Source organism: Ursus maritimus, unplaced genomic scaffold (genome assembly GCF_017311325.1).
Source record: "Ursus maritimus isolate PB19 unplaced genomic scaffold, ASM1731132v1 scaffold_12, whole genome shotgun sequence".
NCBI lineage: Eukaryota > Metazoa > Chordata > Mammalia > Carnivora > Ursidae > Ursus > Ursus maritimus.
The window spans coordinates 31,515,168-31,532,400 of NW_024423564.1; the positions used below are offsets into that span (position 1 = coordinate 31,515,168).

Genomic DNA, 17,233 nt, shown 5'->3' on the forward strand with positions numbered 1-17,233 from the left:
GCAATAAGCAACTGTTTAAGTAAAAAGCACTATGAAAAAGCTTTTACCAAACAGCATTTTAATATTTTAAATAGATTTTCCATTGCAGGCTCTTTGTAACTGGATTAGTTCTCTGATGTGTTCTGACAGAGCTGTGGTTAGGGATACTCCATTAACTTTGTCTGTCATCTTATTTCCCTAGTATCCAGCAGAACACCCTTATATTTCATAATTTGTATTGCTATCAGTGCTGATTTGTAAATGTGCAAATTATAATTAACAGTGGCTACTACTTCTATTAAATATTAAATCATTCTTGCAGCTTATATTTTCCACAGCAGATGGAGCCCTGTGGTATGCAAATAGACTTTCCTTACATTGTCAGCAATTTCTAACCTATATTTTAGTTTAAAGAATACATTTTTTTTCTGTTTGCTTTATGTTTTCTATAGCATTTAGGTTAATATTTATTTACTGCAGATTTTCTTTCTACCAATAAGAATTTCATGGACTATTACATCCCAGCACTGTGGTTTTGTTTCCCTTCATTAATAGCTCCTTAATCATCTAGCTTGCTTGTAAGTATGAGAGCTTGTTATTTGTACTGATACTGCAGTATTGCATAAGAAGCATTTAGTTATATTTTAATATGTACAGCAGAAGCAGAAATGTTGGGTGCACCATCGTAGGTTTTAATTTGAAATCCAATCTATGTGCACATTTTTCCCCCAGAATAAGCAAACGCATTTAAGGTTTTATATTGTGTCTTAAACATTCTATTAAATGTCATCAGCCGATTCAGGAAAATGTATTGCAAAAATATTAGAGAAGTATAAAATGTGTAAATGTAATAGATGCTTGGGACATGGAGAGGAATGTAAAAGTCCAACATTTATCAGGTAACCATAAACCACTAAGAAACATTGATAGAAAGTAACATTCTTATGATATATAGTATCTTAAGCATGAACTCTTATTTCTGGTATTTATTGCAGTGCTGTTGTATTAAAAAACACTAATCCAGAATTATTGCAACCTTTCCTAACTGTGGATTCCTAGAGTATGAATATTTTGGTTGCGGAGCAAGTTCTAACTTTCTTAACAGTGAAAGGATATATGCTCTTTAAACCCGCCGGAATCAGAAGGTTGTTTCCTTGACAGGTTTTTAATGGCAAGTTAAGACTGCCGGGGAAACCATAGAACTCAAAGGCATTAACTGACAAATTAAGCAAAGAGTAATGAAAACTTCGATGTGTTTGAATCATCATTCATTGAACTGTAATTGCCTTAGCAGCAGAAAATTAAATTGTAACAAGTAAGGGTCTTGACACTTCCCGCAATTTCTTAAAAAAAAAAAAAAAAAAGTTTTGCATGCCATGGAGGATAAACAGCAGTCACATGAAATACTGGATGTGAGTCTTTTTAATTAATTAATTTTATTTATTTATTTTTTGGAATCAACCACTCAGTAAGACACACAAGGTTATTATAACAGTCTGCTTTTTGGATTCTTTAACTTTGAAAATTTTGGTTTGTATTAGGTAATATAGTTATAATAGGGTCATGTTCAAGGTACAGGGCCTGTTGGTTTATGGAAACAAGTAGAAATGACTTGCCAATTATATGATCTTCCTCCTCCACTTTCTGGGGGAGGAAGAGAGATCAGGAATATGCAGGATAATTTTTTTTTTTTATTTTGCCTTTATGGGTGCCATTCAGAGGTCTAGTTGAAAGCATATTCATTCATTTTTGAGTGGCCAAAGAAAGTAATGTCCAAGCAGCACGTTTTTCTTGCAAGAAAAGGAATATCTTTGTTGTTGTTGTTTTTAAGTGGTATGAATACTAGAGAGCATACAGGGTACTCAGAAAGAAAAGCCTGCAGATATCCTATAGGAGTCAAAACAAGAGACTACACAGGCTTTATAAAGCAACATTTTAGAGTAATTGAAAGTTATAGTTATGGAACCCATAAGAACAGCCTGACCACCTCTCTGTGAACTGTAGAGATTGCGAATTTCCCAGAAGATAATGCTTCAGCTTTGGGTGGGAAGCTGTGATGAATGTTTGAGTGGGAAAATATGTGTCTGAGTTAGAGCATCTGCTTTCATTACTTAGTTTTCAAGAGGACATTGCGAGTCAAGGAAATGAGTGGGTTTTATCCTGGAAAAGATCCAGGGGAAACTAGATCTCCTGAAGACAAAGGAAGAGCAGATTTCGGCGGCTCCGATTTTGGGAGTGGTGGGCAAGACTGAGTGGGGTGAGGACTTACCATGTGGGTCAGTGGTGAGCTCTGCTCATTGGGGAGCAGTGTCCTCCCTCAGCACCGTGGGGCCTTGTTCAGGGTTAACTCATTTTAAAACCTCCCACTGAAATCTTCCAAAATGAAGTGCCCTAAGAGAATGCCTTTGCCTCAGGAAGCCGTGCTTAACAGGGATCTCCTGAAGAGAAGGCCTCCACAGTACATTCGTAAAAGCCTGGATGAAGGAGCCTAATGGGAACATGGAGCACAAAAAGTAACTGGACTCGGGTGTGCAATTGCAGATTCGAAGTTTAAGGAAGAATCTCCATAAAGAGACTAATTCTCAAGGTCAAGTAATTTCATTAACGATTCATAAGCCATCTATGTTCCGAGAGGATTTGTATACTATTCCAATAGTCTGTATATTTCTATAGCTTGAAAAAAATAAAATAAGACTTAGTGCAATAGTGACAGATACAGCATGTGTTCATATCCATATGAAAATCTGTCACAGCAATGGAGACAGGCTATTTTTTATTCCTTCTTCATTTGGGGGCAAAGGTTAAGGATGGAGGCTGGGCTGGAGTGGAGAAAGAGGAGGAAGTGGGATATTTCTGGATGAACCAGATAAAAGGCTGCTTTGCTTTGTTTTGTTTGAATGCCTATGGCAGACTTTGGGGACCGCATACTATCAGTAACTTCTCATATTTGCTAAAGCCAGTGTCCTTTCTGGACCTTGCTTCCTTTCCTGTGTATCTTTGTATCTTTAGCCAGTAATACCTACACAACCAGGTTAAGGTCTCCTGGTTTCCTATGAAAACTCCAATACTTAAGATCCGTTATCATGGCCACCATTAGGCTAAAGTATAAAGTGGACCAAGTGGAATTCACAGTTCATTCCCATTTTGTTGGATCCTTCTTTCTGATAAGACTTTCCCCTCACGTCCTTCAAGGAGCCCAGTTACAGCTGTCCTCCCCTAACCTACCTCACCCTTCAACCATCCTCTTCCTGTCCTCATCTAAGTATATAATTTCTGTGGCTCATGCCCTCAGTACCTTGTTAGGTTTATTTAATCTTATCTGGTAAATTAAGTAAGATGCTATTAGCTGATAAGGGTGTTTGGATAACTTTTGCCTTTTGGATGAAATTTTATTTACATGGGCTAAGAGACCCTGTGCTAAGAACAGTAGGACAGGAGCATCCTTTGTTTCTCTTCCAGTCGCCAGTTTAACTACTTTGACTATGAGGAGCTTTGGCCTTCTACTTTAAGTCCTGAGATTGTGGAAGGCCCCCAAACCAGAGCCTTCTTTATTTAAAAAAAAAAAAAAAAAAAGTTAAATAAACATAGCATATCCTCGAAAATAATGGTTGTCCAGTATCTGTGAACTTACACAAACCTAGTATTAGGCTCAATAGAAAGTAAATAGTAAATCTAAATAAAATTACCCTGTAGGCATCTAGCTTTGCAAAAAATGTGAACTCTCCTTGACCTCTTCATATTCCTCATGTTCCCTTTGAATTTTTTATGGATTCTGCTTTTGAAGACTGAATGTATTTGTTATAGATACACATGTTCTCTGGAAAGCTTGACTTGAGAGAAACTCCATGCAAAGAGCTTTGTTTCTGTGGGATGCATGATCCAATAATTTGCAAAATGCTGTAGCCACTATCTAAATTTATATATATATATAAATATATTTATATATAAAAATATTTATATATATATAAATTTATATATAGTACTTATTTATAATATATAATATATATTATATAGTATTTATTTATAATATATAGTATTTATAATATATAATATATATAGTATTTTATACTTTATTTATTTACTTATTAGAGAGAGCGCACTTGTTAGAGCACAGGGAGGGGCAGAAGGGAAGGGAGAGGGGTAGGGGGAGGCAGAGGGATAAGCAGACTGTGCACTGAGTGCAGAGCCCAATAGAGCACTTGATCCCAGGACCCTGAGATCATGACCTGAATGGAAACCAAAAGTCCGACGCTTAACTGACTGAGCCACCCAGGCACCCCAACACTATCTAAATTTCGAGGTTTTGCAATGTGCATTAGTGTAGTAAAGACTCTTAGAAGTACTGTAGTGAAAAAGCCTGTTTGAATTTGTTTAACTCAACATTTCCTCAAGGCATATTCTTTTGTGCACAATGTTCTGGGGGACTAGTTTTCTAATTAATACAGTTGTGGAGGATAGGGCAGGGCATGATGCTATGGACATCTACTTGTGCTCTAGTTATTTTAGTAGAAGCAAAGGGAGAAAATGTTATGTTGGAAGAGGATATAAGCAGCAACAGTAAACACACCCATTCATTTTCAACTCATTCATTTATTCATTAAGGATTTACTAAATACCATACAAACAATACTAAACCAGGAGTTGGGGATTTTCCCTAAAAACAAACAAACAAACAAAACAAAACAAACGCAAAAAACAACAAAAAATAATCTATGTTGGGAGACATTTAGAAAAAAAAAAATCTTGATTGAACTTATGTGACTGAATCCATGATCAGTGGTGAGAAGATGTCTTATAGTGGTTGAATCTCAACTTCTTAGAATTTGCAGGGAGTACTGGATGCTAATAACTACTGCCTTATCTAAGCCACATTTTATGCAGACATCCAGACTCAGTAAAGAACATCTAAACAAAAAACCGTCCCTTCAGCAACCTTTCATTCTGTTAAAGTTTTGGGCTGGGAGTGATATTTCCTTTCTCTGATATTGGGAAGAGAGCATAGATCTTTGATTCAGAGGACTTCAGTTTGAATCCTGCCCCGTGGTTGGCTACATCCCTAATATTGCCAAGGCAGAGACACTGAGGATCCAGTTATTAATATTTTCCTGTACTGAATCTAGGAGGATCCTAAAGGGATCTAATGAAAATAGTTCTGTCCTTCATAGAATGTGAAAGTCTGTATGGATGTTCGGTATTGTTTCTATTATTCTTGCTTTTATTATTCTCCATCTAAACAAAATAACCAATTTGCAAGGCATTGTCTTAAATATGTTCCATTTATTTTCTCCCTAAATCTTAACAACAACCCTAAGTGTTAGATACTGTAATTGTTTCATTTTGCAGATGAGGCTCCCAGAATTTCAATAACAGGTTTAAGTAAAATATGTACAGATTTTTAGTGTGTTAGATCTGTGCCATTTCAGCAACTTTGGACTTTTTTTTATTCAACTGATAATAATAAGCACCTACCATGGTCTGTGTATGGTTTCAAGTGCTATGTGTACAGTAGTCAACAAAATGGACTAAAATTTCTGTACTTGTGGAATTTAAGTCCTAGTGAGGAAGAAAAACAAACATAATATCTATACAGAATGTTAAAAAGTCATGAGTGCTATGGAGGAAAAATAGAATAGGATAAGGGGTAATCGAGGGTGTGGGGAGAGGGGATGAAATAACTTTAAATAGGTAGGACAGGGTTGCCTGTCAAGATGGTGGCCGTTGTGCAAAGATTTGAAGGAGTTGAGGGAATGAGTCATGTGGATATCGAAAAGAATGTTCTGGTTAGAGGGGACAGATAGTGCAAAAGTCCTGAGGTGTGAATATGTTGGATATGTTTGAGGAACAGTGTGTCCACTGGAACTGGATTAAAGTGAGCAAGGGGGAGGGTAAGAAATTGATCAGAGAGGTCAGATCACATAGGGCTTGTGGACCACTGCCAGGGCTCTGGCTTGAACTCTTCATAGAATGGGAGATAGGGAAGAATTGGGAGCAGAGGAGGGACATGATCTGATGTATATTTTGAAAGGATTTCTTTGGCCATTTTGTTGAGAATACACTGTAGGGGTTAATGGTGGAAGCAGGGAAATCAAAAACTGCTCATTCCAGGTACAGAATGAAGTGAATTAGAACGTGCTTCCAAATCTCATTTGGTGTACATTAAACTCAGTTAGTTCATTTTCCATATAGCAAAATGAGTAAGCTGGGGACGCCTATTTGAACACCTATTTATCTTGGCCAAATACTTTCTTCTAGCATCTTGAAGTCATTTATTTGGCCATGTTGGTGCTATAACCAAAATGAGTTTTTCTATAATAGTGACATAAATCCTTGACTTCCAATAGAAGATTGGATTAAATAGGATTTTTTTTTTGGGGGGGTGGTCGGTGGGTGGTATATTCCAACTACTTCTTATCAAAACCAGTGTAATTTTCAGTATAGACTAGGTAGTGGTTTTAAACATCATCTATCCAGATTCCATCTGATGGTAGAGTATAGGATTAATAGTGGATTATCATTAGAAGCCCATATTCTACCATGCAGAATTAGGATCAGAACCATGATCTTTTGGAGTATTGACACAATGGGAATTTGAATTCATTTTTAGTAACCATTGATATTATCCAATTCCTAGCCCTCAGATCCATACAACAGAGCCTAGATGGGGAATTTGATGCTGTTACTCTTATGGAACTGATAGAACTGGAAATCACATAAACTGTAGTAAGCTCATTTATTGATATTTGAGTAACTTTATGGACCATGCTTGGGTTAATGATAGGGCAGAAATGCCATTAAAGCAGAATACTATTAGTTAATCCACTGGTGACATGCATTAGTGATACTTGAAAAATTGTACAGTGGTGAGGACTTTTGTAGTTTTAGCTCATCCCCCTATTAAGATTTGTAGGTGTTTTTTTACATGAACTTAATTTTCTCCCTTCATCCTCAGCGAATGACTCAGATCCCTTTAACCTACCAGGAGACACGCTCGAGAAGGCTTTCTGTTAATGGAACATGACTGCTGTGTTTTCTTTCAAAATGCAGCACCGTTGCTTTAGAATTACAAGTCTACTATGTGACCAAGAAGCATCCTCCATTGAGATACAGATTGCACAGTTTATTGGAAATGTGAATCATACTTCCTTTATTTACTGTAAGGTTCATGATGGGGAGTAGACTGTTCAAGAAAGTCTTGGATTAATCTGAGGCCCTTCCCCTTCATATCTGATTTATCTTTTGCTGAGAATTGATCAGTGCCTTCATGGAAGATATGCTCCAGAAATGACAGTCAGTTACCTGTTAGAAATACCTTCGGTGCTCACCTTGACAGCACATATACTAAAATATTGGAATGGTATGGAAGAGATTAGCATGGCCCCTGTGAAAACAAATTCATGAAGCATTCCATATTTTTATGCTAAACTTACGGTGTAATAGTTACAAATAGCAAATCATTAAGTTGTACACCTTAAAATACAAGGTTATGTGTCAATTATATCTCAGTAAACCTGGAAAGAAGAGGAATATTTGTGTTTAGAGGTTGGAGGGAGGGCCAAAGGGTCAGATAAGGCCATCCCATCTTTTGAGACTCTGGTCAGGAATTTAGCAAGAAACTGAACATGCAAAATGCTGTATTAAGCACATGTGTTGGTACCTGAAATCCGGCATCCTTTTAAAACAAAGTGGTTAAGAGGGTATAAATGTTAGTATTCCATTGCCATCCCTGCCACCACAAATCTACAGCCTACTATTTTCCTACCATACATTTCCTAATGATGCTTCTGTTGATAGAAAGCCCCAGTCATTTTTTATTAATGGATGCTGTGACTTCTTCCCACTCTCTTTCCATTGGCACAGCATTTACTGATTAAGGATGCTGGGTGAGTCAGAATATTCCTTGCATAATGATTGGTTACTTGGAATGGGCACCAGCTCTTCCTTTGTGATAAAGAACAGTGTATATAAATAAGGGTAAGAGATTTTCTTGATGTTCAAGGTCTTTGGTCTCTTGAGTTACAGACTATAAATTTCCTGGGCCACATTCTAGATGCAGAACTTCCAATGAAGTCAACAGAAGTTTTTTAAAAAAATTAATGGCAGGAAAATGCACTGTTATTATTTATTATTATTTCTTTTTGACTGCTCTGAAGATAATTTGGTGCATAAAGTATTGAAGTTTTGGGTTTTTCCAGTGACTCATTTTCATGCAAATGTCTATCACATTTCTGGGTATTGTTTTCCTCTATCATATATATTTCCATCTTCCATGGGTAAATCAACATCTCCATCCATATTGCACATTCAGCGGCTGTAAATTCAGCCTGTATTCTCATTAAATGCTACGAATATGTGATCTTCATTTATGATTTTAGCGGGTGTTTCTGAAATTTCTACAGCAGCATCTGGCCAGGAAATAGTGTCTGTGAATCAGAATTACTACACCTAATTTTATTTTTCTTTGTATACTCATTTCTCTAATCCTTTCCTAGCCAACAGGAGAGTATGTGAATTCTTTTCTATCCTAATTCTCAGAGACCCCCCCCCCCCCCCAAACTCATGTATAGACCTTAGGTTTGATTTTGGTTTTCCTGTTAATGTTGGTTCAGGGAACAATGGAAACAAATCCTGAGTCCCGCCCCTTCCTCCCTGCCAGCACTCACATCTAAGCCACCACTGTGGTTTAATCAGACCAGTGCAAGCACCTCCTAAGAGGTTTTTCACCATGTTCAGCTTCAGTCCCTTCTAATCTCTTGATGCCACTGTTAGAATGATCTTTTAAAAACACAGAGATGATTCTGAATCTCCCTGCTTAAAACCCTTCTTATCGTCCACAGGATAAAGACCAAATTCTTGGACCTGGCTCATGGAGCTCTTCCTACTCTGGTCCCAACTTGCCCCTGAGGACAGTTGTTTTACCCTCTGTCTCCCTCTATGCTCCAACCACAGGCCCAGCTTTCAGACCCCCACATCATCACGTTCTTCACCTCGGAGGCTTTGTACGCGCTCTTTCCTTTGCTTGGCGCACTGTTCCACTTCACCTGCTCCTGAATATATCCTGCTTATCCTTCAGCTCAAGCTCTCCTCTTCTGAGCGGTTCCTCTTACTGCCATCCATGAGTTCTGCATTCCCATAGGATCCTGCACTTGACCTTTTAAAATAGCCATCACTCCTGTGACTTTTTAGCGCATATCTTCCCCAACAGATAGCTCTCTTCATGAGGCCAGTGACCCAATCTGTGTCGTCATTGCTCTGTCCCCAGCACTTTGCACATAAAAGGCATTTGGGCACCTAATGGATATGTAATGAATGTTTGCTGACCTCACTTTAGTCCTCTTCTATTACTGACCTCAGTCACTCTCTTCTACTATCATTGGCTGTGTGTTTGTCTCTTTCCAAAAGGATAGTGGGATGTTCTTCTTTTGAAATTGCACAGATACTCATTGTCTTTTATCCTTCCTCTCTGGACCAGCTTCCTGATGGTCATTTTCACTCTAAGAGCCCAATTTGCTTCGGGGGTGGTTGAAACATCCATGTGTGAGGAGGAGACCACTAGCCTGAGAGGAGAGGCTTGAGTTTGAATTCACCTATGACATTAATTGGGCTTTTAACTCTGGGCAAATTGTTGAATCTCTGTGGTTATTATTCCCCTAGGCCACAAAATGAGAGGAACAAACTGGATACTGAGAAGCCATTTCGTGTACTTCAGGGGAGATTTAGTCCGTTGTGCCGGGGTACAGAAGATAACGTGATTGAAAGGTGAGCAAATGGAAATTCAGCATATCTTACTACAGTGAATGCTAGATTTTGACCTAGAGAGGGCTGAGGACAGGCTGTCTGTTTCTTCTAGCATGTTCCCTCTTCCCCATTGCTCTGTGATCCACAGCAACCCTGGGCAATTATGGCTCAGAGAGAGAGTGGATGGTGGACATCCATGAAACATGCTCCCACATGGATTAGTGACAAGCCAGGGTAGTATATGGCCACATGGTGGAGGTTTTGGGGGTAGGGTGGGGTGTTGGGGTGATTGTTATTGTCTGCCATATAATCATAGTATCTTTCCTTATATAATAGTCACATTGCTGAAGAGTGTTTAATGTATAATTAGTGAAAAGGCATAGGATTTAGAATTAGACTGATTAGGGTTTAAATTCTTGCTCCATCACCTTAGCATGTGTGTGTGTGTGTGTGTGTGTGTGAGAGAGAGAGAGAGAGAGAGAATGTGTCAGAGAGCTATGGATCCAATTTGATTTCTGAGTCTCCGTTTCCTCCTCTACACATTAATGACAGTAACTCTGTCATAGAGTTGTTTAAGGATTTTAAAAGATAATATTTAGGAGTTACTTGTGTCCATATAGCGTGCTTCTGTCTTGTGATAATACCATTGTCCTCTAGAGGAACTGTTCCTCTCTACTTAGTTCATGACTATGATGTAAGGGCTGCTAATCAAGTAGTGACTGGTTGCTCTATGGAAGCCGACTCCCATTATCCCCAAAGCAAGGGATCTGTAGATGAACTGAGCCTGGGCAATCTGAGTATAGTCCCAGGTCTTTGAAACTGAGGCTCAAGTGAGGCTCTCGTGGTGGAGGCGTGAAAATGCAGACTCAGAAGCTGCTGGCAGCTGGGATGCTAGCTTCTCAGAGACTCCTGATTTGCAGAAGACATGGATGGATGAAGTAACAGAGAGGAGAGATCCTGGTACCATCACGTCTTTCGTTCTAGTCATTCCCATTTACACTTTTCCTTTTCCTTGTCATCTGAGTCAATAAATTCACCTTTTTGTGTAAGCCAGCTCAAATTGCATGCCTGTAATTTACATATCAAAGAGTCAGGACTAATAGAATAGCATACTGTAGATCCTGAGGGGACTTTAGTTCTCTTCTTCACACAAATATGATCTAATTTTTTTGTTTCCTCTTAGGATAAGGCCAGGTATTATGGGTTGAAAAAACCAAGAGTTTCTGTATTCTCAATTCCAAGTTTTTAATATATTAGTGCTCTCTCCTTTTGATTTTCCCCACAGATTTAACTACTAATCTAAACAATATTTTTTATACTTTGGGTACTTTAAAAATATAACAGATGTGGATATTTAAATATGTTAATGTATACTACTGCAGATTATAAAATTGGTACAATATTTCTAGGTGGTGCTTTTGTAATAAGTATCCAAAAGTTTTGTTTATACTTTTTTACTCATGAATTTCATTTTTGGTACTCCATTCTGTTGAAATAAGCCTGGATGTGAACAATGCTATATGTACAAATTTATTTATTGTAGTTTAGTTTGTTAGGATGAAAATAAAACCACTTAATGTTCAAATTTTAAGGGTTATTTGAATTCAATGCCGCCTTTTAAGTAATTTTTATAATATTTGATGACATGAGAAAACTCTGATATATATTTTTCAGAAAAAAGAGGCCATAAAATAGTTCATACAATATAATTCTGATTTGCAGTATATATACATACATGAGTGTGTGTGTGTGTGTGTGTGTGTGTGTGTGTTCAGAGCTATATAGCAAAAATATCAACAAAGGTTCTTCCCTAGGCAATTGCATTACTTAGTGTATGGAAGACATTGTGATTGATTCCCCAGCATCCATCCCATTATCCCCTCCCTACCTCTACAATATGTGCAGCAGCCATGCAATTTGGTGAGGTTGACCTTCACCTTGAGTTCTATGGGTGGTCAATCATTGTGAGAGATCCGTCAGCATGCTCCCATCCCTCTAGTGATGGTTATTAGGTTAGGTGTGGACACATAATCCAGGCATGAGCCATTTAGTGAAAAGCATTATCTTGGCATTAATGTCTGGTTCAGAGATAGGCAGATAATTTCATTGGATCTAATCAGAGTTGAAAGACTTTTAGTTGAGTAGGAGATACCCAGTCTCTCTCCCTGACATGGATAAGGACACCTGGAGTTCCAGGTGATATTGGAAGATATTTTGTGATCTTAGGGGGAAGCTGGCCTTGAGTGAACTGACACAGAGAGGACAGAGCAGAGGTGTCATGAGACCTTTTATGTGGTGACATTGTAACATCTCTGAATCATAACATTAAAGTCTGCCCCAATTTTAGAATGAACTTACATAGTACCTAATTAATTAGACTAGATGGCATTGAGCTTTTTATTACATGAAAATAAAACAGATAAAACTTGAGTGGTTTTCATTTTTTCTTTTCCATTATTTGTAAAGATTTTTTTGCATTGAACATGTTTTACTTTTATAACTAAAAAGATTATTTATTATAGAAATTGCTATTAGCCAAAAACTGGCAAAGACCCATTAAATCAGTGTGTATTCTTCTCTCCTTTCTCACTCTCCCCCTTCTTCTGAACCTCTTTCAATTCTCTTTCCCAAATTCCCACAAGAGCCAGAGAAGCCAAAAAAATGTCAAAATTTTGTCACTCCATTAATTAGGAGACTTGAATTGGGTGAGGCACAACCTACATTCTGTGAAATTGATTGGCAAGTGACTGGCAGAGCTACCTTCTTGCTAACAGGGCAATGGCAGAGATGAGATGATCACCACTGTTTATCAGCATGTGGCTCATTCTCAATCTATGGAAACGTGGGAGGATTCATAGAGATGCTGGTTATCATATACTGACCAAAGAAGCTCCAAAGCCAGGCTCTAGAACTCCCTTACCAAATTTGGCATTGTGGTCAAAGGAAGAAACCCCATGAGCAATGTGGATTGCAGAAGCTAAAGTAAATTTAGCCTAGACATATACTCACATCTAATGAGTTGCAGCCAAATCAAATTGGTTACAATTTATAAGGCATGATGCATTGGAGAGGGGGTGCTGTTTGAGGCAAGTGAACCTGTAACAAATGGTAAGCATGGAGAGAAGTAGCTCAGAATTCTGTTGAGAAGGTGCTTCAGAAATGGACCTGGAGAGGAACAAGGGAGCTAGTGGCAGCATCTTTAAGATAGCAAGTGGACAGCTGTAATAAATCCTGCCTCGGGGAAGAAGAATGCTCCCTGGCAGGATCTGTCTAATGATGGCACCCCTATCTCTATTTCCCCACACCCCATTGCTCCTGGTTCCAGATTATATGCACTGTGGGGCTGCCATTAACTAGATGTGAAATCTTAGGCCAGCCACTTAACCTCTCTGTCCTTGAGTTTTCAAATCTGTAAAAGGGCTGAGAGTTGGTCCAAAGTACTTCTGAGGACTCTGGCTGCTCTATGGTTGGTCCATCCTCCTGTCTGTCTGCACAGAGCAGCCAATGACGAGAACCTCGGGAGCCTGTGAGCTCTGCTTCACGCTGTTGATTCCCTGCTGGTGAGGAAGGCAGCCTCCCAAAGTGGCGCTCTCAGGGAGGCAGGGGGCTTTTGAAGTTGATGCTGCTCTCCTTGCAGCTGCTCTGCAGAGGGGGAAAAACCTGGATTTTAAAGAAGCAAATGGTCTTTTTTTTTTCTTTCTTTCTTTCTTTTTCTTTTTTTTTTAAACAAAATTAACTCACAGCTGCAAGCAGCACAATGAAAGCACATTTTAAAATAATCAGATGCTTTTGGGGCCTCCTTCTGCTGCCAGAACAACTTCAGTCCGAGCTGCTGCGGGCTGCCTGTCAAGACTGCAGCCACAGGCGCCAACTGTCCAGGGGTGAAGTGGGTCCTAAAGCTGTTGATGTCAGAAAAGAGACCGAAAGTTTTATGATCTTGGGGACCCTAAAGGCCTCAGCTGTTTGTTTGTTTGTTCTGTTCTAATTAGGATGCATTATATACATTTGAAAGGCATCTGACAGCTAATAGGTTGTTTTTAAAGGGTCTTTTCATGAAACACTTTAAAAAAATGTTTAGTGATCTTTTACATTCCACTTAATCCACTAATCTTTATTTTATAACAGTGATAAAATGTGAGCCCACGCAGTCTCTGAAAAGTGCTTGAGATGACCAAGGTCGAAAATCATGCTAGTTTCTGAATTTCCACCTGTACACGGTACACTGATTTTAGGATAAGGATGGTGTGTATTTAGAGTTGTTTACAATACTCTACTCTGACATAGTGTGTCTGTTTGTGAACTTCTGCATGTTGTTCAGGCTGCTGAGTTGACCTCAGAAGAAAAAGAAGTAATGGAGTTGGATATTTTGAGAAAAGCTTAATGAGATACTTAACACGTTGGAGAGGCCAACTTTGTCTAAGAGAATTAAGATCATCATCAAGAGCTGACGGCCAAGAATCCCCTTGATGGCTAGGGCTGGGTGCAGGGACTTATAGTCAAGTGACCTCAGGGCAGATCCTTTGGGGGCCATCTGTTAATGGTGTGACCCTAAGCGAGGCTCCGCATCTTCCAGATTTCTTGCTGGCACAGCAGAGATAACAGTCACTACCTTATGTGATGGTGATGTCTTGAGGACCAGATAGGAGTGCATAAATATAGTGAGCATACTCTCTGCTCATATTAAAGAGTCTGACCTGACAAACCTTTATCGAGCATTTACTATGTTTTCAATAAATGTTTCCTTTTCTTTTAAATTTTTTTAAAAGATTTTATTTTTGCGAGATTGAGAGAGTGATCGTGCGCGTGAGCACATGAGAGGGGTGGGGGGAGGGGTGGAAGGGCAGAGGGAGAAGCAGACTCCCTGCTGAGCAGAGAGCCTGATGCAGGACTCAATCCCAGGACCCTGGGATCATGACCTGAGCCAAAGGCAGAACCTTAACCGACTGAGCCACACAGGTGCCCTCCTTTTCTTTATTTTAAAGCCCAGATTTAGTTGTCAAATCTCAGGAAGATGAATGGGTTTAGCATTTTCTGAAGATTGGAAGAAGAGATGTAGGACAAATGAAAAGCAATACTGGGCAGGAAAGAATGGGCTTTTTCACTTCAAGATTAAAATATCACTAAGTTCAAAAATGTTTTTCTATAAACTAAGGGATGCTCTATATTTAGTATGTTTTAAAGGAAAACTAGGCAAAAATTGAAACCAGTCTAATCTGTTGAGATTGTGGTTTTCAAAGTAAACCATGTGTTTACGTCAAGGCCAGGAACCTGGCTGTGATTGAAAGACAATTCCTTTGTTCTTATTATAATTAATAATGATGATGCTATCTTATTTTGGATTTTGAAGGCAGCCAGACTATTACTGTCATAATTAAGAGTATTGGCTAGAACCCATTCATGTTGTTAAGGCCTGAGCCTGCCTTTCTTTAATTGGGCGATTATAACAGCAATGATAATAATAATGTCACAGCTGTTCTAAGCTCTGTACATATAACAACTCATTAATACTCATAACAACACTTGTGGCAGTTAGTTTCTTATTCCCTTTTACAAATGAAGAAAGAAACTGAGAAACAAAGAGTTTTTAAATGACTTGTCCAAGATCCTACAGCTTAGTGGTAGAGGCAGAACTTAAAGAAAGGCAGTTGGCTCCAGAGTCCGCTTAACCCACTTATAATACGATCATTTTCTTAACTGTGCTTTACATATTGTTACAAGCTATCTTGAATCATGATAGGTCATCTTAAATACTAAAATCTGGGTTACATATTTATCATTTGAAACATATATTTTCCTTGAAGTTTGCAATGTTGTTAGCAATTGGTATCTAGAGAAGGTATGTTTAGGAATTTACCAATTCTTCTATTATGCATATGGACAAGTATGTGCAGTATTTTTTATTGTGATGTTGCTGTTTGGTTTCTTGGCAAATTGGAGAAAAGTCCATCCTGTCAATGGATGTCAGCCAGTCGTAAGTCAAAAACTCATTCGCAAATATACCCGTTACACTGTGAGCATAGTACAAGGTGTGATTTCGAGAATAACAAGAATTTCCCTTTGACAAGGCTTCATTCCTGTCTTTAGAAACTTAAGGGCTAATGAGTCATGTCACCTAAACACTGACGGAACAAAGAAGCTGAGAATCGGGGTCTACATGCCTATGTATACCATAAATAAAATCCATTCAACCATTCTGTTCCTAAATATCTTTCAAATTCATTTCCTCTACCCAGTCCTGGCCCTTTACTTCCCCTGATCCTAACTCAGATCCTTATCACTTGTTCCTACTGCATTGCAGTAGCCTTCTATGTGGTTGCTTTTCTTTTAATAGCTTCCATTATATCTTACATATTCTTTCTAGTTGATCCTGATGAAACAGAATAATTACCCCATCGCTGTTGCCGAGCACATTCCCCTGACTCTTTACCTCCACACGATAAAGCTTGAACTTTTTAGGATGACATATGAGGCCTTCTACAAAATCCTCTGCCTAGTTTTCCAACCCTTTCTTCCCTGATACAGTGTGCCCTTCATGCTTTACTCTTTCAAGCCTGTAGAATGCCTTTTCTGCTCTTGTCTGCTGGGAGAAATCCAGTGAATGTTCTCAGACTGAATTGAACCATCACCTCATTGGAGAATCCTCCTTTGACCACCTCCTTACTTGTCTCTTAGTCAGAAATAAATCTCTCACCTCTGTGCTTCCATTACACTTCATACACACCTTTATTTTAGCCCTTCCCATGGAGTTTTGTAATTTTTTGACTATATGTTGATCTTCCTCACTGGAGGGGAGGACTCTGTAAGGTAAGGATTATGTCTTCATGCTCTCTCTGCAGTATCTAACACAATGTCTGACACAGAAAGGGTGGGTATTCAATAAATGATTGTAGATGGAAGGATGAATGGATCAACAAATGATGGAACAAATTATATTGCCCAAATAGAGAATTTTGGAAGTTTTCTGGAAGTTTCTTTCATGAACTCACTTAAATATCGGTTCAGGTGGAGTAGAACACGTGACATGGACTCGATGCCACAAAGTCTGGGTCTAGTCCAAGATTGTCCCAATTTGGTCTGGTGGCCTTGGACAGATCATATAACCTATCAGTGCTTCCAGTGTCTTCATCCTTATCTTCTTGAGGAAAAGCCTCCAAGGTTGCCATCAGGATCAAATAAAAATAATTCATGGTCAAAATGCTTTTGAAAAATATAGATAAGACATTTCAACAAAGCTTCTAATGACCAGACCTCTGATGTTTAATTCTATGTCAGGAAGGCATAGCATATATATGTTTCTGTGCTCCTTATCATCTCATGGTCGTCTGCTTGTCCCTTCGATTGCTCTGGGCCATTGAAGATGATCTAGAAGGCTACTTTTAGCAGGTCAGTATGCTCACAAGCAGTATCTAGAATTGCAAAGAGAATCTTAGAGAATATAGTACACATTCAGTATAAAAAGAGCATGCCTATATTAGACCATCAAAAGTCAAAGGCGTAATTTGAAATGATGAACGTATCC

The 17,233-nt window shown here is 38.7% G+C and overlaps 1 pseudogene; it reads left to right on the top strand.

Annotated features, from left to right (window-relative positions):
* Positions 1-7,293: 7,293 nt before the first annotated feature.
* Positions 7,294-7,393, top strand: LOC121102116 (annotated as a pseudogene).
* The last annotated feature ends 9,840 nt before the right edge of the window (positions 7,394-17,233 follow it).